At 46.4% G+C, this 20,028-nt stretch overlaps 1 protein-coding gene and 1 long non-coding RNA gene across 2 annotated transcripts in view; one reads left to right on the top strand and one right to left on the bottom strand.

Moving 5' to 3' along the window:
* Window positions 1-14,625, bottom strand: part of LOC139751756 (uncharacterized) — a 230,988-nt gene extending 216,363 nt beyond the window's left edge. The window contains exon 1 of the mRNA XM_071667305.1: window positions 14,557-14,625. The gene's annotated coding sequence lies outside the window, so the exon portion shown is untranslated. The remainder of the gene's footprint in view (window positions 1-14,556) is intronic.
* LOC139751757 (uncharacterized) overlaps window positions 1-20,028 on the top strand; it is a 238,112-nt gene that overhangs the window by 189,001 nt on the left and 29,083 nt on the right. The window lies entirely within an intron of this gene.

Below are 20,028 nucleotides of genomic sequence, written 5' to 3'. Positions count from 1 at the left end.
AGAGAGAGAGAGAGAGAGAGAGAGAGAGAGAGAGTGGGGGAAGGAAGTGGAGGGAAATGGATAGTCCTCCTCTGTGAACTAAAGCCTCAGGAAGGATGTTCCTGGGAAGATCCCTCAACGCAGCAGTGGACGTCAGTGTCTCGGTATGGCCTCTCGGTCAAGCGGGTCATTTCAGGGAACGTCCCACACCTCCACCTCACACTGTCGGCCACGTACCTCACCCAACCACACTGTCGGCCACGTACCTCACCCAACCACACTGTCGGCCACGTACCTCACCCAACCACACTGTCGGCCACGTACCTCACCCAACCACACTGTCGGCCACGTACCTCACCCAACCACACTGTCGGCCACGTACCTCACCCAACCACACTGTCGGCCAGGCACCTCACCCAACCACACTGTCGGCCACGTACCTCACCCAACCACACTGTCGGCCACGTACCTCACCCAACCACACTGTCGGCCACGTACCTCACCCAACCACACTGTCGGCCACGTACCTCACCCAACCACACTGTCGGCCACGGAACACACCTAACCACACCAGCAACTCAGTCTCGAGTGTCTGTCTGCTAAAAGAACAATTGTACCATCATCATGTACACCCTCTTTAAGATAAGAAACAATATCTATTATCTTTCGGTTTCATTAACTTTGACCTTCCACCTGTTGTAGAGGGTAATTGGAGGATTAATTATATTAATCTGTGACTTAGAATTCTAAGACTTCACCCCAACCTTAGAGTTCGACTTTACCTCCACGCATGGTCCCTGCTCATGGCCACCATGAGCGCTGACCACAGAGAGAGGGTATGGGAGGCCATCCATCACATGTACCCATTTGCTCTGTGATGTGAATCGATCCCCCTCACCTCTCCACCCAACCCACAAGCCAGACCTCAGTGTGTGGGTGAGGTCAGAGGCAGCTCTCCAGCCGGCCAGCTGGGGCTGATGGAACACCAGGAACACCCACCCACACTAGGAGAAAAAGAAAGAAAGAAAGAAAAATAAAAAGATCTTCAACTGAAAACAGACGTCTTGTATTATAAGGCCTGGACGGGTGAGCTGGCCACACCGTAGGAAGACTACGGAGTTGTGGCTCTCTCAGAAGACGTCTTCCCACTGTGGGGTCATACGTCGGCACAGAGGCCTTTGAATCCTTTCCACTCGGAGGCAGAGAGAGACGGTGGCCACGGCCATCCCGACGTACCTTGCCGAGTTCGGGGACATCCAAAGATACTCGAACAGTTAGTTAATGCGACTTCTGCATCATCTCTCTGGCCCACGGGGGCGACGACCACGTACGTATCCTTCATGTTCCACCCTAGCGGCACCACGTGGCCACGACCACGTTACCCACCAGCTACACACACCTCTTGATTCCATCACCCCCAATACGGTCGACCAGCCGCCCCCAGGGCGGAGGAATCCCGCCGGAGCGTGGCAGCGTCTGGCAAGACGTCCCCACCGACGGGGAGGTCCATCAGAGCGACGTCGGCTTGACCACCCGCTCCAGGTGATCCCACGTCCAGGTAACACGTGCCGCTGCCAGGGGTACCGCAGGGGTGAACTCTGTGGCCCCATCTCAAGGGCGCCTTCACTGAGGTCATGACGGGTACACGACGGAGGGGGATTAATGCAGGTGGGACGAACGAAGTCGATTGGTGGTGAAGAGAATGAGAATATATATATATATATATATATATATATATATATATATATGTATGGTTTAGGCATGGTTTATATCGAGTCTAATTCTGATGGTCTAAACCAAAGGGTAAAACATTTGGAGGTGAGTCAGGAGACCACGGGGGAAAATCCTGAAGGACTGGTGGTACCAGAGCAGACAAACACTTGCCTCAACACACTTCTTGAATTCTAAGCGGCTGAGTGCTGACGTCAAGCAAGACTGACGCTTTCGTGGGTAAGGCAAGGGGGGGGGGGAATGATGGAGAAACATCAGACCACCGTCTGATTTGGGCTCGTCTCAGCTCCACCCCTCACCTTAAGGAAGGACAAGAGGAGAGGAAGGACGACTCCTGTTCACAGCGAGACGCCGCAGAGTAAGCGATAGCTCACCCCACCCCCGACGCTCCCGACCCGGATGTTTATGATGATGGGACTAAGCCTATCGTGGCTGCCTCCTCCTCCCTCCTCTTCCTACCCTCTCCAGGAGGCTGAGCCTCCCACCCTCAGTGTCTCCCCTCCAGGGCGCCACCAACACTCGTGCACCAACAATGGCCCGGTAGATGGCCGGGCCATGTTCTCAAAATTCACACACGTGTTTTTTTTCTTCTTGCCTCCCGTTCCCTCTCCTCTTCGTCCCTTGGCCCGTGATCCTCTTGTGTCCTTTTTATCTCCTTTTCGCGGTCGCCTTCTCTCCGTATTGCTTTGACTGCAACGGAGCGCCTGTGAGAGAGGTGCTCCGGGCGGGACAATGGTCCGCCTCCCGGGGGAGGGAGGAGGTGGTGGTGGTGGTGGTGAGCAAGGGCGCCTCAGGGAGCCAGGCGCCGCCGCCCGCGCCCGCCCCCCCGGACGAGTCGCAGCCAGAGTCTCCGGTCGGCGGGCCGGCCCTACCGCCCGCTACTCTTGTGTGGCCGAGCGGGAGGAACCTGGGGCTTCTGGTCATCCGTCTTCACTGCCTCCCTCTCCCTCCCTGTAGTTCCACCACCACCTCCTCCTCCTCCTCCTCTCCTATTCATCCCGTCCTATTTTTTTTTTCCACGTTTTCATTTCATCACATTCCATGTACCGGTCCTCTCTCTCTCTCTCTCTCTCTCTCTCTCTCTCTCTCTCTCTCTCTCTCTCTCTCTCTCTCTCTCTCTCTCTCTCTCTCCCTTGTTCTTCCATTATTGCTATTCCTCGTCTTACGCTTCGCCTCACCACCCCACCACACCACCCTCACAAACCCCCTCCACCCTCACAACCCTCACCTTACAACCCCAACCACCCGCCTCACAAATCCCTCCACACTCATCCCTCATCTTACAAACCCACCCTTCACCATCCTCACAAACTCCCTCCATCCTCACACCCTCCTCACCTCACAACCCCTATCCCCCACCATCCTCACAACCCCACCCCTCACCATCCTCACAAACCCCCTCCATCCTCACACCCTCCTCACCTCACAACCTCCACCCCATCCACCATCCTCACAACCCCACCCCTCACCTCACAACCCCCATCCCCCACCAATCCTCACAACCCCACCCCTCACCATCCTCACACACCCCCTCCATCATCACAACCCCCCCTTACAGTAACCCCTCCCGTTAATCCTTTAACATACTGCATCCTAAAATCTGCCGATACGTCCGGGGTGGGGTGGGGGGGTGAACCTACCTCCGGCCCAAATCAAAAGCTCTTGTTAATCCGATCACAATGGCCGTGTGTGCCTTCCCTGGGACGCGCCAGCCTTGGGACAATACCGGCTTGATAAGCTGAGCCGGAAGCCGGCCAGAAGCTACTATGGATGGCCCATTAACCGGCCCACTGTGTCTACTATCAGCCGGCCCGCGGGAACCACACACACCCATCCTTATCCACCCCTAATCATCCCCCTCCTCCCACCTCCCTAACGCCATGCCACCGTTTTCTGTTTAGCTTTAAAAAAATCGAATTTTCCGCCGCCGTTCGAATGTGTGTGTGTGTGTGTGTGTGTGTGTGTTTTACCGCCTTCCGTCTGGCCGTCCGAGTGAGTCGAGCGCTAGTTCACTTCAGCCGATGTCCCACGCACACTCAGGTCTCCTTCAGGTAAACACACGTTTGCTCTCTCTCTCTCTCTCTCTCTCTCTCTCTCTCTCTCTCTCTCTCTCTCTCTCTCTCTCTCTCTCTCTCTCTACAATATGTCTCTACTTCTCTAGCGTCAAGTTCGTTTTCCCATCACTCTTTTTATATCTTAATACTTATATTTTCATATAGTTTCGTTCTATTTACGTGATGGTAGTGACTGAGGGATAATCATGTACGTGTGTGTGTGTGTGTGTGTGTCGTGATGGCTCGTCCCCGTAGCTGAGGGAGCCCAGGAAACGTTGCCACCGACCGAGAAAACGTTGCCAGCGTTTGAAAAATACAAAAAAAAAAACGTTTCCATGAATCGAGACAACGTTGCCAACGTCTGAGGTAACGTTGCCACACACCGAAACAACACGGCCAGCGGCTGGAACATAGATGCCACCTGAACGAAAAAGAAAAAGGCCAAAGAATATCTTCCAACGTGGGCCACATTCGGCAACGGGCTAAAAACCTCGACCAATCAAAGCCGCAGAGGGCAAAAGTCTTGACCAATGAGAGCGCACCTTGAGATCCACTCAGCCAATGAGTGACATCGTTCAACCGGCCTCCCCCGTCTTGAGAAAACGGGAGAACATATGAGAAGTGATGATAACTGGCAGTTAAACCTAATAACCATTATATACGTGACTTGTTACGTACGTGTTTTGGGAGGGTAATGATCATCTACCATATGACATCCATCCAAATCATGACTCACTAACTAATGAACACTTAAGGGTCATTCAATCCCAGCTTAAATGGCCATCTCGCAGCTAACAACCATTCAAATCCTTACGAACACCGTTAAATACGGACATACACAAAGCCAACATCAATTCTCTCTGGGGAGGCAGCACAGATCTAACTTGATTCCTACTGAGGAAAATGTATGGGGGAGATATCTACTGAGGAAGATGTATGGGGGAGATATCTACTGAGGAAGGTGTATGGGGGAGATATCTACTGAGGAAGATGTATGGGGGAGATATCTACTGAGGAAGGTGTATGGGGGAGATATCTACTGAGGAAGATGTATGGGGGAGATATCGACTGAGGAAGATGTATGGGGGAGATTCGGTTTTGACAGACTTCGTCTACAGGTCTCCATAGCGTTTACCTTCGACCTCATTTGAATATAATGACTTTTGTTCACCGTGGGGGGGAAAAAAAAGGTCATATGTACATTTCATAAAGGTGGTTTTTATTGTTTTTTTTTTCTTTTTTTGAATTTGACTATACGAGGGAGGGGAGTGATCTAAGAGGGGTGTACGTGATTCACCCCGAGGGAGAGTACGGTGTGGGGGTGTGTGTGGGGGTGTAGTGGCATCACCACTCGTATAACAGCGGGGTGATGACGAGGGCGACATGGACCATCATATCAGAGTCCTGCCCCGCCCCGCCCCGTCCAGCCCGGCCCCGGCAGAGGTTCGTCCGCGCCCCTGCGGGTCCTGTTTCGTCCAGTCCAGTGTTGTGAGGAACGCGGCAGGGAGGGAGGGAGGTGAGGGGTTCGTCCGGCAGCAAGACATGTAGGAGTCGTACACTTACGTCGATAGATCGATAAATACGTTTATATAATACGTAGGAGAACTAAGATAGATGGGTAGATAAAAATAGATACAATACGTGGAACTAATAGATAGATGGGTAGATAAACATCGATAGATAGTAGAGTTTATGTAATCAATAGTTTTAAATCAACTTCGTCAATCTTTCGCCTCGACATTCAACCATGAACCAAACTCCATTTTCTTTTAATCTTTTTTTTTTAACTTCTCATCACCAAACCCCATTTTCTTTAACTTTGTTCCCTTACTTTCCATTCTCATCAATCAGACGTTATTTGCCCCACAAACCCGATCCAGTAAACCCATCTTTATGGGGGCTTCTCCCCAATCTACCGTCAGTTTTACCCATGCAATGTCGGGGAGTGAGTATGGGGAAAGATAATGGGCTACCGACCCATCTTTTCCTATCCAAGACTATCCATTAACTATCCATTTTCCCCCTAAAAAGATTTTAGCCTTTATCTGTTACAAAGATTCTTATCCACTTCTACTATCCTTGGCATCCATCTACTTTGGTTTTCAAGGGCTGTCTATCCTTGTGGATCAAGACTATCCATTGAGTGACTTTCTTCAGCTATCCTTGACTATCCTGTACCATCTCCATTTATTCTATCCCAAGAACTAACAGCATTTATCTTAAACTATCCACCAGAATTACCCTAGACTATCCACTGAGACGATACATGGTCTAGAACTATTCTCTTCAACCTATTCTCGACTTCTTTCGTAAACTAACTTCTACTATCCTCTGTGCCTATCCCAAGATCACTCCATCTCCCTACCTATCCCAAGCTGTCATTCTACACTATCCATCTGAATTAGCCTCGGTGTTATCCACCTTTACGTGACGTCTATTCTCAACTATCCCCCGTGAACTATCCCCCTCCTTCCTAGCCAGTGTAAGCCGGACCGTTGTGCTTCGAACCCGTCCATCTCAAGCATTGCCAACCCCTCGGAAAATCAAAATCGATGTATCAACAATATAAATTTCATCTTTAATCGCCTTCCTCTTCTCTGCCATGTCGTTGCACGCTGCCGCTGGCTTCATCCTTACCCTAAAACATCTTACGAATGCTGTCTTGAGATGAGAATCACGCGCGCGAGATACCGATGAGAATTAATTATTCAAATTTGGGGCGAATTTATGAGACTTGGCAGTACTGCAGCGGCGGCGGTGGCCAGGGGGGGAAACTGGCCTGGCTTACGTCTCACCCAGTGTTGCCAACCAGCTGGTCATCTCGGAGGAGAGATATATTTATACATTTACATCTCCCTCATTTACATGCAACGACTTGTCCTCTGCTGTACGTCAGGGACATGGCGTAACACCTGAATAAAAATTCTCTCTTGCATGCATTATATATATTTCTTAGCCCACCGTGATGCAAAGTTGCACAGGAGGCAAAGTCTTATGAAATGACGGAAAGATGGGAGGCCATATTTCCTCGGCCATGGTAACACTGGGCCCGGGAAGAAGAGGCGCCAAAAAGAGCGTTGTTTGGCGGCCGCTGAACCGCCAAACGTCTTAGCCAAATTACGCCAAACTTTATTTTCGCGTTCCTTTGATGTTACCGCTCTCTTGTCATATGGTTGTTAGGGAAGGCAAAGAATATCCACAGCACTCCGTAGGGGGTTCCAGAAGTGTCCTTGTTCGATGCGCGTCCAAGGCCCTCTGCAGTTACGTAAGAATGGACAAGACCCCCCCCTGTAAAATAATTTTTTTTCTCTCTCTCTCTGCGAATCAGAGTGAGCACGTGCACGCTTCTACAACTGTCCAAACTTTGTGGCTCTCCCTTTTCTGGCATCGACTATGGGGCGTTAATGTCGCAAAACTGGCGTTATTATTAGTGGCAGCCATTCCACGTGTGGGTCGCGATTAAAAAGCGGCGGGAGCGGCAGTTTGATTGGGTGAGGAGTAGGGAAGAGAGAGAGAGAGAGAGAGAGAGAGAGAGAGAGAGAGAGAGAGAGAGAGAGAGAGAGAGAGAGAGAGAGGATTCAGTCTAGTGTAATGACCACCAGCCAAGGTCTACAGGGGAGAAATTGTGGGACCGTGCGAATATAACGAAGATAAAATACAACGTAGGGCACAGTGTGTGTCTGTGTGTGTGTGTGTGTGTGTATACACGACTGCATGTGCGCTGATGCCTGTGTCCACCGTAGAAACATGCGCTGGAATCTTCGGGATGACACGCGGTAGCGCACACCGCTCCTCGGGCACGTCTCAGAAAACGGAAGTGTGCATAGCGAATGATCAGTGTGTGTTGATCTGCTGTTCAGTGGGTGAAGGGCGTAGGGCGTACACGCACTGACTGCGTATATTGGCCTGCGTTATTGTCATTTTCTTTAGTAATAATAATAACAACAATAATAATAAAAATAATAATAATAAAAATAATAATAATGGAAAGCTGTGTAGGTATGTATATTTGCGTGTGTGGACGTATGTATATACATGTGTATGGGGGTGGGTTGGGCCATTTCTTACGTCTGTTTCCTTGCGCTACCTCGCAAACGCGGGAGACAGCGACAAAGCAAAAAAAAAAAAAAAAATAATAATAATAATAAAACTATAATAATTACAATAATTTCATAATTAGCAGTATCATCATCTCTTGCAATTATGTACTACAGTACTTAATTAAAATGAACACATCATAATCTTTCTAATTGCCTCTTACCACCGAGGCTGCCAGCCACTTCAAACTGTTCCTACCACACCAAACGCCCTCATTGGCTCTCTCTCTCTCTCTCTCTCTCTCTCTCTCTCTCTCTCTCTCTCTCTCTCTCTCTCTCTCTCTCTCTCTCTCTCTCACCTTCGCCAGGTAGTACGTGTTGGCTACCGGCGTCGCTCCGTCTCAAAAACACACAAAAAAGAGGGACTGATAACTCAAAATATGTTGCCATATTCAATCACAAACACACACACACACACACACACACACACACACACACATATATATATATATATATATATATATATATATATATATATATATATATATAAACTAATTCGTTGTTGATATATATCAAACACAGGCCCTTATCAACCTCGCTCTTCTTGCGCAGACAAGAAGGACACATCAGCCCTCAACGTAAAACACAATATCATTAATGCGAAGCAAAAAAAAGAAAAAAAAATCTTGCTTTTCTTCAAGCGTTGTGCTTATCACCAGTCAAGCCTTAATACAAAACCTAGCCAACTTTCTCCGAGAAGCGAGACTACAGACATCTACGAGGATCATAAAATTGCGTAAAAATTCGAGACAATTTTCATGGAAACGAAAAAAAAAAATAGAAAAACAATCCTTTGCCATGTGCTTTAAATGTCTAAACATCACTGAGCGTTTGTTTTTTTTCTTTTTTCAAAGGGGGGGGTCACTGCTGTAAACTAACTACATATAAAATAATTTAGTAAATGATAATAAAATAACTTTGTAAATGATAAAATAACTTTGTAATTGATAAAATAACTTTGTAAATGATAATAAAATAACTTTGTAAATGATAATAAAATAACTTTGTAAATGATAATAAAATAACTTTGTAAATAACAAAATATCTTTGTAAATGATAATAAAATAACTTTGTAAATGATAATAAAATAACTTTGTAAATGATAATAAAATAACTTTGTAAATGATAACAAAATAACTTTGTAAATGATAATAAAATAACTTTGTAAATGATAACAAAATAACTTTGTAAATGATAAAATAACTTTGTAAATGATAATAAAATAACTTTGTAAATGATAATAATAAATAACTTTGTAAATGATAATAATAAAATAACTTTGTAGATGATAAAACAACTTGGTAAATGATAATAAAATAACTTTGTAAATGATAATAATAAAATAACTTTGTAATTGATAATAAAATAACTTTGTAAATGATAATAAAATAACTTTGTAAATGATAATAAAATAACTTTGTAAATGATAATAAAATAACTTTGTAAATAACAAAATATCTTTGTAAATGATAATAAAATAACTTTGTAAATGATAATAAAATAACTTTGTAAATGATAATAAAATAACTTTGTAAATGATAACAAAATAACTTTGTAAATGATAATAAAATAACTTTGTAAATGATAACAAAATAACTTTGTAAATGATAATAAAATAACTTTGTAAATGATAAAATAACTTTGTAAATGATAATAATAAAATAACTTTGTAAATGATAATAATAAAATAACTTTGTAAATGATAAAATAACTTTGTAAATGATAATAATAAAATAACTTTGTAAATGATAATAATAAAATAACTTTGTAGATGATAAAATAACTTGGTAAATGATAATAAAATAACTTTGTAAATGATAACAAAATAACTTGGTAAATGATAATAAAATAACTTTGTAAATGATAATAATAAAATAACTTTGTAAATGATAATAAAATAACTTTGTAAATGATAATAATAAAATAACTTTGTAAATGATAATATTTCGCGGGTGACGCCCGAGTGAAGGGGAGGAGGGTGGGGAGGAGCCACAGCTGGCTGCCTGGGTTGTCAGTTTCACCCAGCCCGCCCGCCCGCCCGCCCAGCTCCCCGGGCCGCCGTCCGTTCTCAGGGTGTTCAAACAGAGCCGGAGGCCAGGCTGCTTGTAATTGGATACCAAAACGCGTCATGAATATTCAGGATTGAACTCTACACCGGAGTTTTATTTAGGACGTCCGAGTGTGCAGGGGGGGAGGGGGGGTATTTATATGCCATCCTGCAACTTCATTTTAGTCGCTTATCTTCCCATCCAAAATCTGAAGAATATTGTCTGCCGTTTTCTTTGATATTTTTTTTGGAGGGGTGCCTGGTTCAAGAGGGATAGGGACATTTAATTCGAATCTCACTTTTAAGATGGATTTTTCTTGATTTTAATCACTTATTTCTTATGTTTAAACTTATATAAATATATATATATATATATATATATATATATATATATATATTTATATATATATATATATATATATATTTTTGTCGCTGTCTCCCGCGTTTGCGAGTAGCGCAAGGAAACAGACGAAAGAAATGGCCCAACCCACCCCCATACACATGTATATACATACGTCCACACACGCAAATATACATACCTACACAGCTTTCCATATATATATATATATATATATATATATATATATATATATATATATATATATATATATATATATATATGTATGTATTTGATCGTCGTTTCCCGCGTCAGCGAGTTAGCGCCGCGAACTAATGACTCCAAATTATATCGGATAAAGCAGTTAATATTTACCACACACACACACACACACACACACACACACACACACACACACACACACACACCTCCACTTCGGAACCCACTACACCGCGGTGAGACACTGTGCCGCCCTGTGCCGGTAATGGCACCCCGAGCACACAAACCCGAGAACGAGATGTACTTGACAAAATCCTGGGCTAAGCTTACTCTTGACGAGTCTTTACACACACACACACACACACACACACACACACACACACACACACACACACACACTTCTGGCCAACGCCACCTCTTCCAGATGATTTCAGAAACACAGAACGGATCATAAAAAAAAAATAATCCCATTTCTACCCCGGTACACGACACCATCTCAACCTCCCCAGCTCAGGGAAAATAGAAGAAAAGAGGGGAGTATGTGAGGCGTATCACCCGCACGGTCCCCACTCCGTCAGGCCCTGATGAAGAAGTAGCGGGAGGAGGAGGAGGAGGAGGGGGAGGTAATACTGGCGGCGGAGGCGACCATGAAGACACACACGAGGGGCTGGGGGAGGTACACGAGGAGCTGGGGAGGTACACGAAGGGCTGAGGAGGTATCTGAGGGGCTGGGAAGGTACATGAGGGGCTGGGGAGGTACACGAAGGGCTGGGGAGGTACACGAGGGGATGGGGAGGTACACAAAGGGCTGGGGGAGGTACCTGAGGGGCTGTGGAGGTACACGAGGGGATGGGGAGGTACACGAGGGGATGGGGAGGTACACGAAGGGCTGGGGGAGGTACACGAAGGGCCGGGGGAGGTACACGAGGGGCTGGGGGAGGTACACGAGGGGCTGGGGGAGGTACACGAGGAGCTGGGGAGGTACACGAAGGACTGGGAAGGTACACAGAGGGCTGGAGGAGGTACACGAAGGGCTGGGAGGTACACGAGGAGCTGGGGAGGTACACGAAGGGCTGGGGGGGTACACGAAGGACTGGGGAGGCACACGAGGGGCTGGGGGAGGTACACGAAGGACTGGGGAGGTATCTGAGGGGCTGGGAAGGTACACGAGGGGCTGGGGAGGTACACGAAGGACTGGGAAGGCACACGAGGGTCTGGGGGAGATACACGTGGGGCTGGGGGAGGTACACGAAGGACTGGGAAGGTACACAGAGGGCTGGGGGAGGTACACGAAGGACTGGGAAGGTACACAGAGGGCTGGGGGAGGTACACGAAGGGCTGGGGAGGTACACGAGGGGCTGCGGAGGTACACGAGGTGCTGGGAAGGTACATGAGAGGCTGGGGAGGTGCATGAGAGGCTGGGGAGGTACCTGAGGGAATGGGGAGGTACCTGAGGGAATGGGGAGGTTCACACACACACACACGTATACCAGCTGAGGTTTTCCCCCCCGTGTGTGACACTGTCCGGGTTCCGTGTTGATTCTCGGATAAGTCATCAGTGGTGTGTTTGTGGCAAGGATGAACCCGGGAGGACGGTTCCAGGATGTGGGAGGGAGACGATTCCAGGTTCCTGAGAATGGAAGGAAAGGGGGAGAGGATATGGTTCAGGTTCCAGGAAATGGGATAGAAGGGTCGTTCCAGGGGATGGAATGGAGGGAAGCAGATGGTTCAGGTTCCATGGGGGATGGAAGGATACGGTCGTTCCAGGGGGATGGAAGAGAAGGGTCGTTCCAGGGGGATGGAAGAAAAGGGTCGTTCCGGGGGGATGGAAGAGAAGGGTCGTTCCGGGGGGATGGAAGAGAAGGGTCGTTCCAGGGGGAAAGAAGGAAGGAAGGAAGGAAGGAGACGCTCTTGGTTTCCCCTGGAAAGGTGAACAGCGTTCCAGACTCTAATGAACGAGAGTGGAAGTCAAGGTTCCAGTGGGCAGGGTGGCGTTCCAGTGGGCAGGGTGGCGTTTCAGTGAGCAGGGTGGCGTTCCAGTGAGCAGGGTAGCGTTCCAGTGGGCAGGGTGGCGTTCCAGTGGGCAGGGTGGCGTTCCAGTGAGCAGGGTGGCGTTCCAGTGGGCAGGGTGGCGTTCCAAAAAACAGGGTGGCGTTCCATTGGGCAGGGTGGCGTTCCAGTGGGCAGGGTGGCGTTCCAGTGGGCAGGGTAGCGTTCCAGTGAATAGGGTAGCGTTCCAGTGGGCAGGGTGGCGTTCCAGTGAGCAGGGTGGCGTTCCAGTGGGCAGGGTGGCGTTCCAGTGGTCAGTGTGGCGTTCCAGTGAGCAGGGTGGCGTTCCAGTGGGCAGGGTAGCGTTCCAGTGGGCAGGGTGGCGTTCCAGTGAGCAGGGTGGCGTTTCAGTCTCCAGTGGGGGAAAATGTGTGTGTTACACCCCGGAGGTGCCAGTGTCGCTAAGGAAGCCTAGAAGACGGAGGAGCGACGCCCACACCTCAAAGGAGAATGTAAGGCGAGGGCGGGGTGGTGCACGAAGCTGTTACTGACGGCCATGTCAGGCATTTGTGTGTGTGTGTGTGTGTGTGTGTGTGTGTGTGTGTGTGTGTGTGTGTGTGTGTGTGTGTGTGTGTGGCGGTCGACTAGCGCCCCTGATTGGGGCGCTAGTCCGGGTCAGGGAGGCGGGATACGACCTGTGGCGGAGGGGTGAGTAAAGCGTGAGAGCTCGTGTCGTGCTGGGAGGCGGGAAGATGAACCCTGTGGTGGCACGTAGGTGCGTAGAGTAGGGAGGGAAGCGGGACGACAAGTGTCGTGTTAGGGGAGGGAGAGAAGGAGACAACTGGAAGGGAAGGAGGCTGGGCTGGAAGGGAGAGGAGGGGAGGGTGTGGAAGGGCTTAATGGCCCTCTGGCCCACCATCGCGGGCCAGAGCCGCACCTGTGCCATCGCCTCTTTAGTATATTAGACAACTGTAAGACGTACAGCGGCCTGGCGGCGCCCGCCCGCCCAGGCGGGAAGCCTCCACCTCCTGCAGGAGGTTCACAGCGCTGAGACACCTGCTGAGGTGTGGATCAGAGTCTGTATCGCGATGCCTCTCACCAAGGGGCGAGAGCGGGGGGCGAGAGGGCGCAAGAGGAACTATACGTGATATTGCATTCTCGAGAGATGGTTTACACTGAATGGGGAGGTAGTTGGAATGAAGGCGCGGGGCGCGGGGCGGGGCGGGGCTCAGGCGAATCGCTGTTCCCTCTACTCTACTAAATTCTCTTCAAGTCTATATTTTTTCCCCTCTCTCTCCATCGATATTTAGTCAACCAGTACATATTTACGACAAAATAAAACTCGTTCCCTTACGACAAAAATACGCCGTATATATATATATATATATATATATATATATATATATATATATATATATATATATATATATATATATATATATATTTAGCTTTGTCGCTGTTTCCCGCGTTTGCGAGGTATCGCAAGGAAACAGACTAAAGAAATGGCCCAACCCACCCCCATGCACATGTATATACATACGTCCACACATGCAAATATACATACCTACACAGCTTTCCATGGTTTACCCCAGACGCTTCACATGCCCTGTAACTGTAACCAAAAGAAGGACGCGAAGGTCGTTTTAAAGTTACTTTATGAAGAATGGAAATAGAAAATGACGCTAGTACTTGGTATGGGAAACTCTTATAAATGTAGCACCAACGTTATTATTGTGGTGTGTGGGTGTTAATGAGAACGTGTCACCCCGTCTCTACGGCTCGTTATGACAGAGACGACGTCAGCACAGTATTGAGGTGTGTGGCAGCCTTCCTACCGTTAAGACTAGCCTGGTATATTAATTTTAATGAAGCTTAAAAGTACAACATGGAGGTTGTTAAGATGGTTCTGGGAAGTACAACATGGAGGTTATTAAGATGGTTCTGGGAAGTACAACATGGAGGTTGTTAAGATGGTTCTGGGAAGTACAACATAGAGGTTGTTAAGATGGTTCTGGGAAGTACAAGACGTAGGTTGTTAAGATAGTAATTTGCGTGGTTCAAACATCACCAAATCCACAAAATACACAGAATTACAACACTCACCATAACATTTAACGAAGGTCTACGTTCGTCGTTCATCTGGCGGCGTTCACCACCTCCTCCTCCTCCTCCACCCCTAGAAAAAAAAGAGAAGAAATCGTCTCGCTGGAAAGAATGCAAGTGTGTGTGTGTGTGAGAGAGAGAGAGAGAGAGAGAGAGAGAGAGAGAGAGAGAGAGAGAGAGAGAGAGAGAGAGAGAGAGGGGGGGGAGGGAGAGGGAGAGAGAGAGTGTGTGTGTGTGTGTGTGTGTGTGTGTGTGAGAGAGAGAGAGAGAGAGAGAGAGAGAGAGAGAGAGAGAGAGAGAGAGAGAGAGAGAGAGAGAGAGAGAGAGAGAGAGAGAGGCTTGCACGCCGCCTCTACCGATACCTTAAGGTTAGCAATAAAAGGCAAGAATTCTTTCTCTTCTCCCTCCAGCTGTCGTCGCCAGGAGGAGATGCAGCCCTTCCACCGCCCCCCCCACCCCCCCTCCCCCGCTACCAGCATCCCAGCCCCTCCCAACCACCCCACACACCCCATCCCCCGCGCCCGGCGCCCGCGCCCCCCACGCCCGTTGAGCCAAAGGTACACAATAAAAGTATATTAGATTCCGGGGACGGCAAGACCTCCTTGTTTACGGCCGTATGTAAAAAATCTTATTTCATTTTCTTGATTTGATGGCACATGGATCACGAAGATTGAGGGGAAGGGGGTAATCGAATGTACATACGTATTGATTGAGGGGGGTAAACACACACACACACACACACACACACACACACACACACACACACACACACACACAGACACACACAGTGAGTGATGTTGTAAGAGGAGTGTGTGTGTGTGTGTGTGTGTGTGTGTGTGTGTGTGTGTGTGTGTGTGTGTGTGTGTGTGTAAAACAAGATATTATCTCTCCGCGTAATGATTGCTGGTGCAAGTCTACTATTTACATCTACTGTGACATATACCATAACGGAAGCAGAGAGAGAGAGAGAGAGAGAGAGAGAGAGAGAGAGAGAGAGAGAGAGAGAGAGAGAGAGAGAGAGAGAGAGAGAGGAGGGAATGGTCCAATAAAGATTCCAAAAAGCAAAATAGCTTAAAAGATACATTATGAAAGAAATTTTAGTAGGAAAATATTATATATTTTCTTTTTCGTAATACATCACGCAATCATCACGCGAAAAAGTACATGAGAGTTAGGAACGAGTGCATAGCAAGAAAGGAAAGACACTGAAATAGATACGTGGACAGGGACAGTGAAACTCGAAAAAAAAAAAACCCATTTTTCCTGGATTTATAAACTATAAGATAAGGAGCTACGGGATTCAGGGAGACCTTTGCAACAAAAGGGACTATAAACATACAGTGAGATTGTGTATGGTCTGAGAATGACCCTGAAAACTTAAAAGGGGTTGAATTTCTTTCTAAACTTTAAAGTGTCGAAGCTTGTTTTTTTTTTTTCATTTTCTTTCGATTGGGGCTTATAACATGAGCTCAGACGGCTTGGTTTTTCAGCCAGCTAGATAAAGAGGCGAGATGCCTTCAATGGTAGGGAACTAGCAAGAATAGGGTGGAGTGGTGGAAGCGTGTCGGACGAGCGTTTTCGAAATTGGTTTTGGGTTTACCAATGGTGTACCGCAAGGCTCGGTCCTGGGCCCCGTTCCTGTTCGTGGTCTACGTTGACTTATACGTGTTTGGTGGTGTTTGTATCTCATATTTCTATCATACTTAGAGAATCGCAGAGAAAGTATAAGTAAGAGCCAAAGGGAGAAAAATCAAGATGGTTTCTGAAACTGGACAGCGGAGCTACCGTGAGGTGGATAACAGAAGAGTAGGGGGAGATTTGATCACAACCTTCAAATCTCCAATTCAGTTTGCTGATGATGCCTTGAAAATTTTTTTTTCCTAAATACGAAACAACAAAGCAAGCACAAGTTACGCAAAGTTGTGCAAGAAACTTATAAGAAAAGCTGTGTGAAAAGTTCTTTAGATTATTAAACTTTAACTTTTTTAATATACGAGTTGATGAAGTAAATCATTGTGAATGCTGATAATACACTCCAGTTTAAAAAGTTGTGCGATAGTTGGAAAAGTTCAAGATATGGGGCTCCCACGAGTGAAGAACTCCCTCCCCGTACAGTATAAAAAAGTAATTACACAATTATAAATTACATTTGCTACCGATGGAACTTAATTAAGTAAAACTACCTCGATGGAGAAATATACACTACCATATTTTATGATTGTCATCAGCTAAATCAATGAAGCATGTATCTCCAACACACATGACATGAAGGAAAATGATAAATGGGAAGAAAATCTGACCTTATTTCTTATGGTGAGGTTTGGGTGGAAGAGAATCATCCATTTACTCACTCATCAGCTGTACACTCCCTATGAGCGTGGTGGCCCTGATATCTCAAGCCCTAAGGGTTTCCAGGGAGTGTCTATATCAAGGGTGTTATGGTGTAGATCTAGGGTGTAGGGCTAGAGCCACGACCTTGTGTCTAAGAGTGTGGGGTGGTGGTGTAGGGCTGGATCATGTGTTGAGGGGTGTGACAGTACTGGATGTCTAAATAGAGTGAGGAAGGGGAGCTAGCACCGAGGGTGAAACGGCCGGATATCCTAACTGATGTTTGAGGTAGATATCCCACCCTGGATAACGGAATCAGGTATCTAGGGTGAAGAGATATGAATCCCCTACCTAGGCTGAGGAGCCTAGATATATCCTATCTAGGGTGATGGGATGGTATATCTTACCTAAAGTGAGAGGGTGAGGGAGTGTAGCGGACTGAACATCCTCCCTGCAGGATGAGCGGTAGGATAGAGTAAGTATCGGGGGGAGGACCACCTAACCCTCCTGCTGGCGGGGTGCACGAAGCCCCCTCTAGCGGGGAGGCGCGGGCTAATGGCCCGTGAGCGGCCAGAAGAGTCGGTACATTCAAACTCTAAGGAAACGCTGCCATGTTGATGGCCGAGTGTGTGTGTGTGTGTGTGTGTGTGTGTGTGTGTGTTCTAGGAGGCTACAGTGAGGTATTATCTCTCCTTCCTGGTCGTGGCTTTGGAGGGGGGGGGGGTTAGTATTAAAGGAGCCGGCGAGACAACGAGACGACAAGGAGATAAAGAGATAACTAGTGTCTGGGGGCGTTAGGGGAGCGGGACGGAAAGTTGGCCGGGCGCCTGGCAGAGCGGAGGCGACCCCGCCGCCAGCGACAGGGAAAGGGCGTGTTGGTGGAGGGCGGGGGCGCTCTCCTCCCTCAACCTCCTCCCTCTCCCCTCGACCTCAACAGCCGACCTTAAGGGGCTCGTCTTGTGAGCCGCTCTTATCTATACTGCCGTCCCTCGTGTGGGAGATATGATATCTCCAATCTTATCCAAATAATATACATATATATATCGGAGAACGTAAGACAGATAGATAGATAGATAGATAGATAGATAGATAGATAGATTCCCAACGACGATATTCAATTATCAAGAAGAGGTTTTGAGGTAATTAGCCCTCCAACCGAAGGCAAGGGGAAGGAGGGAAGGAGGGAGGGAGGGAGCGCCATCTGTTGGTGACAAGAAAAAGGCGGGAACGATAGATCCCGCGCGTGGGGGGGGGGGGGGGGGGCTGAACCAATGGCGGGAAAGAAATAATGAACGAGCGTCTCAATACACGGCAATGAGACCCCCCCCCCCGCCAGAGGAGTGGCCTCGCCCTGCACGTGAAGACGACTACTGCGTCACGTAAGGCTTCACTGAGCAGCGTAGGGACCCGTCATACCTGTGATCGCCAAGCCTCAGCTTTACGAAGGCGCCCCTTCTCTCTCTCTCTCTGTCTGTCTGTCTCTCTCTCTCTCTCTCTCTCTCTCTCTCTCTCTCTCTCTCTCTCTCTCTCTCTCTCTCTCTCTCTCTCTCTCTCTCTCTCTCTCTCTCTCTCTCTCTCTCTCTCTCTCTCTCTCTCTCTCTCTCTCTCTCTGATCTATATCTTCGTTTCTGTTCGTTCACTATCCCAAGATGTCCCCAAAGGATATATGTATATATATATATATATATATATATATATATATATATATATATATATATATATATATATATATATATATATATACATATATATATATATATATATATATATATATATATATATATATATATATATATATACATATATATATATATATATATATATATATATATATATATATATATATATATATATATATATATATACTATCCCTAGGGATAGGGGAGAAAGTATACTTCCCACGTATTTCTCTGCGTGTCGTAGAAGGCGACAAAAAGGAGAGGAAGCAGGGGGCTGGAAATCCTCTCCGCCAGTTTTACTTTTCCAAAAGAAGGAACAGAGAAGGGGACCAAGTGAGACTTTTTCCCTCAAAGGCTCAGTCCTCCGTTCCTTACGCTACTTCGCTACGCGGGAAATGGCGAATATATATATATGTATGTATATACTGTGTGTGTGTGTCTGTGTGTGTGTAAGTCAACATAACATTTACAAGATATAGGAACTCTGAATCCATATAATCATACCTAAACTGAATTACAAATACAATTACGGATCATATTGGTCAGTGCGAGACACATATTAGAAATCCCGTTTTCTTTCATTCTTTTATAAATTTTTTTTTTGGAGGGGGTGACGACTTTAAACGTGATTGGTTCCCAGTGTCTTGCTCTGGTCCTTGGGTTAATCAGCAGAAATTCCCCTCCTCAGCTCTTCTGGTACCTGGCCCTGTGATTGGACCACGCGTGGAGAATCAGGCTTCCCTGACAGCCAATCACAGGAGAAGTCACCAGCTTTTTTTTTTTACTTTTTATTTTTTTGTCTGATACGTGGCCCTGTGATTGGCCACTTTTAACCCCCCCCCCCTTCCGTTACTAATACTTTGGGTAATATTACTGGTACTCTCTCTCTCTCTCTCTCTCTCTCTCTCTCTCTCTCTCTCTCTCTCTCTCTCTCTCTCTCCCCCCAAAACAACAGACACACATTCAAACCACTGTCAGAGACCATTGTGACCCTTGCGCTGCCCCACGGTTAAGGTCATTGTCATATATAAGCGTCTCATCTATACTTTCCACAACTTTCTAGAAAGTATAAATTTTTGGTTCAATGTTTTGAAAAACTTTTTTTTTTTCAATATTCCTGTTTTTCGTAATTCATTCAATGGAACGTTATCAATTCAATCAATTGATCATCATTATTAGTAATCATTATCATCATTATCAATTTAATATTATTATTATTATTACTATTATTATTATTATTATTATTATTATTATTATTATTATTATCATTATTATTATTATTATTATTATTATTATTATTATTATTAATATTATTATCATTATCATTATTATTATCATCATTATTATTACTATTATTATCATTAGTATCATTAGTTGGCTGAGGATAATTATTTACTCTCTCAGCAAAAAAAAAAAAAAATTCATGGTTACGAAAAAGATCGAAAAATTATCCTCCCACTGTCAG

This window comes from Panulirus ornatus, chromosome 12 (genome assembly GCF_036320965.1).
Source record: "Panulirus ornatus isolate Po-2019 chromosome 12, ASM3632096v1, whole genome shotgun sequence".
Classification (NCBI taxonomy): Eukaryota; Metazoa; Arthropoda; class Malacostraca; order Decapoda; family Palinuridae; genus Panulirus; species Panulirus ornatus.
The sequence above is the reverse complement of the archived record's forward strand: the minus strand, read 5'-3'. Positions and strand labels throughout refer to the sequence as shown.